The following is a 3,696-nucleotide window of genomic DNA, read 5'->3' as shown; positions in this document are numbered from 1 at the left end:
GCCATGGCCTCTAAAAGTTGTCAAAAGCGTTCCACAGGGATGCTGGCCCATGTGGACTACAATCTATCCCACAGTTGTATCAAGTTGGCTTGATTTCCTTTGGGTGGTGGACGATCCTTGATACACACGGGAAACTGTTGAGCGTGAAAGACCCAGCAGCGTTGCAGTTCTTGACACAAACCGGTGCGCCTGACACCTACTAACATAACACATTCAAAAGCACTTATAATATTTTTATTTGCCCGTTCACCCTCTGAATGGCACACATACACAATCCATGTCTCACTTGTCTCAAGACTTAAAAGTCCTTCTTTAACTTGTCTCCTCCCCTTCATCTACACTGATTGAAGTGGATTTAACAAGGGACATCAATAAGGGATCCTAGCTTTCACCATCGATTCACGTGCACAGTCTTTATCATGGAAAGAGCATGTTTTGTACACTCATATATCACTGTATGATTGTAGCCACATGGAATTGATTACGAAAGTGGGATGACAAGACGTGCTATTTACTGTATGCATGTGTTCCTCTGCGAAACAGCTTGAATGACATAATAATTACTTCAGATTTAATGACCAAATGATAATAAACTGCCGGGTTTAGATCCTCTTCTCCTGCACCAACTCTCCACCTTGTTGAAAGCTTGGATCGGCCTGTTCTCTGTCAAAAGATGGCAGAGAGCGAGAGAGAAAACAGCGGATAGGAGGAAAAGTAAGTGAAAAGGTGTGTGGCCATGAGCTATGTTATGTATAACACAGCTTCCTGGGCCAGAGAACTCTGGCTGCGCAAAAAAAAAATCTGATTTCAATAACCCAGTTAGTGAAATACTCTGTGATTTATTTCTTTAGAATTCTATAATTCCCCAGGCTCGATTCACCTCCATAGCTGGAATTGACCTGCGTAGGTTTGCTTGGCATCGCAAGTGTCCAACTGGCTGGTTGCCCAGCGATGGAAAAGGGGTGTGGCCGTGACAGTGTGGGAAAACCAACGGACAGGTTCTCTACAAGAACTTGCTCAATAAGAACACACATTTCCGTTTTGCTACGGTGTGCGAACACAACCCTGTAGTGATTTTTAAAATCAAGATTTTTTAAAGATTTTTGTAACGGGGTAGATCAGCTTTAATACTACAGAAAGATTGTTTATTCCATTAATGTAATTGTCTGCATCCCTTTACAATCCCCCATTGTGTTTAAAAGACGCATATATATATATCAAATATATATTTTAATTTTAATATATTGTGCTTTATTATTTTCCACCATCTCTCCCATAATTGGAGTAAATTCATGGACAACAACTCTTAGGAGAGATTGTTAACTGTCAGAACATAAGAAGTTCCCCCAGAGCCATTAACAAGGGCAATGCACATACTCTGTACGTCAATGAAGTAATGAAGCATTTTTAAGGAGTCTTATGAAGCAATGTAGATCTTAAGCATTGTTGTGAAGAGGTCTGGTTTGTTTCTATTGGTTGAATAGGATTCAGCTGTTGAGAGTTTCACACCTACTGCCACACAGGATATCTTCACAGACCATTAAAAGCAGAAGCCACATTTGTTTTAAAATCCCCATAAGAGCACTTATAGCAGGATCTCTCTCAGGTCTGAACCCTTACTCCAGATCCCCTTTGATTTTCGTGAAAGTCCAAATTAAACGTGTACACAGACCTCAAGCTAGGATTTGGCCCGTACGGTGTTATTTTACGATCTGGGATCCTTTAAGATATGAAAAATAGACTCCATGAAATGTGCTATCTGAGTGAGTCCACAGCTCAAGACAGTCCTTGCCCATGGCGCTGATTCATTTGAAACCATATTGCATAATGTTCACTGTTGTCACTGACGCATGACAATAAGACAACATTATGGGATTAATAAATCTCATATTTCACATCTAATCATTTAAATATGCTACTCTATAGTTTGCAACAATAATCTAGGGAGGGCAGCATGGCATTTAAAACAGAACAGCAGCATAGAATTACATAACTACCTAAACATCCCTGCAATGCTGTGGGAGCATTCATGAGGTTGGTCTTGCTGCTGTGGGAGCATTCAGGAGGTTGGTCTTGCTGCTGTGGGAGCATTCATGAGGTTGGTCTTGCTGCTGTGGGAGCATTCAGGAGGTTGGTCTTGCTGCTGTGGGAGCATTCAGGAGGTTGGTCTTGCTGCTGTGGGAGCATTCATGAGGTTGGTCTTGCTGCTGTGGGAGCATTCATGAGGTTGGTCTTGCTGCTGTGGGAGCATTCATGAGGTTGGTCTTGCTGCTGTGGGAGCATTCAGGAGGTTGGTCTTGCTGCTGTGGGAGCATTCAGGAGGTTGGTCTTGCTGCTGTGGGAGCATTCAGGAGGTTGGTCTTGCTGCTGTGGGAGCATTCAGGAGGTTGGTCTTGCTGCTGTGGGAGCATTCATGAGGTTGGTCTTGCTGATGTGGGAGCATTCATGAGGTTGGTCTTGCTGCTGTGGGAGCATTCATGAGGTTGGTCTTGCTGCTGTGGGAGCATTCAGGAGGTTGGTCTTGCTGCTGTGGGAGCATTCATGAGGTTGGTCTTGCTGCTGTGGGAGCATTCAGGAGGTTGGTCTTGCTGCTGTGGGAGCATTCAGGAGGTTGGTCTTGCTGCTGTGGGAGCATTCATGAGGTTGGTCTTGCTGCTGTGGGAGCATTCATGAGGTTGGTCTTGCTGCTGTGGGAGCATTCATGAGGTTGGTCTTGCTGCTGTGGGAGCATTCAGGAGGTTGGTCTTGCTGCTGTGGGAGCATTCAGGAGGTTGGTCTTGCTGCTGTGGGAGCATTCAGGAGGTTGGTCTTGCTGCTGTGGGAGCATTCAGGAGGTTGGTCTTGCTGCTGTGGGAGCATTCATGAGGTTGGTCTTGCTGATGTGGGAGCATTCATGAGGTTGCATTCATGAGGTTGGTCTTGCTGCTGTGGGAGCATTCATGAGGTTGGTCTTGCTGCTGCTGGGAGCATTCATGAGGTTGGTCTTGCTGCTGTGGGAGCATTCAGGAGGTTGGTCTTGCTGCTGTGGGAGCATTCATGAGGTTGGTCTTGCTGCTGTGGGAGCATTCAGGAGGTTGGTCTTGCTGCTTTGGGAGCATTCATGAGGTTGGTCTTGCTGCTGTGGGAGCATTCAGGAGGTTGGTCTTGCTGCTGTGGGAGCATTCAGGAGGTTGGTCTTGCTGCTGTGGGAGCATTCAGGAGGTTGGTCTTGCTACTGTGGGATCATTCAGAAGGTTGGTCTTGCCAAGACTAGCTCCATCAGTAGAGGCTGACTAGGTATCCCCCTTTACAACTGACTATGTATCCCCCTTTACAGCTGACTAGGTATCCCCCTTTACAGCTGACTAGGTATCCCCCTTTACAACTGACTAGGTATCCCCCTTTACAACTGACTAGGTATCCCCCTTTACAACTGACTAGGTATCCCCCTTTACAGCTGACTAGGTATCCCCCTTTACAACTGACTAGGTATCCCCCTTTACAGCTGACTAGGTATCCCCCTTTACAGCTGACTAGGTATCCCCCTTTACAACTGACTAGGTATCCCCCTTTACAACTGACTAGGTATCCCCCTTTACAACTGACTAGGTATCCCCCTTTACAGCTGACTAGGTATCCCCCTTTACAACTGACTAGGTATCCCCCTTTACAACTGACTAGGTATCCCCCTTTACAACTGACTAGGTATCCCCCTTT

General features: G+C 45.8%; 1 long non-coding RNA gene across 1 annotated transcript in view; it reads left to right on the top strand.

Moving 5' to 3' along the window:
• The first annotated feature begins 3,320 nt into the window (after positions 1 to 3,320).
• The window catches only part of LOC127913416 (uncharacterized), a 422-nt gene continuing 46 nt past the window's right edge, over positions 3,321 to 3,696 (top strand). Inside the window, exons 1-3 of the long non-coding RNA XR_008085522.1 lie at positions 3,321 to 3,420; positions 3,517 to 3,588; positions 3,637 to 3,696. The exon at positions 3,637 to 3,696 is cut by the window's right edge and continues 46 nt beyond it. This is a non-coding gene — a long non-coding RNA (uncharacterized LOC127913416). The remainder of the gene's footprint in view (positions 3,421 to 3,516; positions 3,589 to 3,636) is intronic.

The sequence above is a fragment of the Oncorhynchus keta genome, chromosome 29, assembly GCF_023373465.1.
Source record: "Oncorhynchus keta strain PuntledgeMale-10-30-2019 chromosome 29, Oket_V2, whole genome shotgun sequence".
NCBI classification, from domain to species: Eukaryota; Metazoa; Chordata; class Actinopteri; order Salmoniformes; family Salmonidae; genus Oncorhynchus; species Oncorhynchus keta.
The sequence above is the reverse complement of the archived record's forward strand: the minus strand, read 5'-3'. Positions and strand labels throughout refer to the sequence as shown.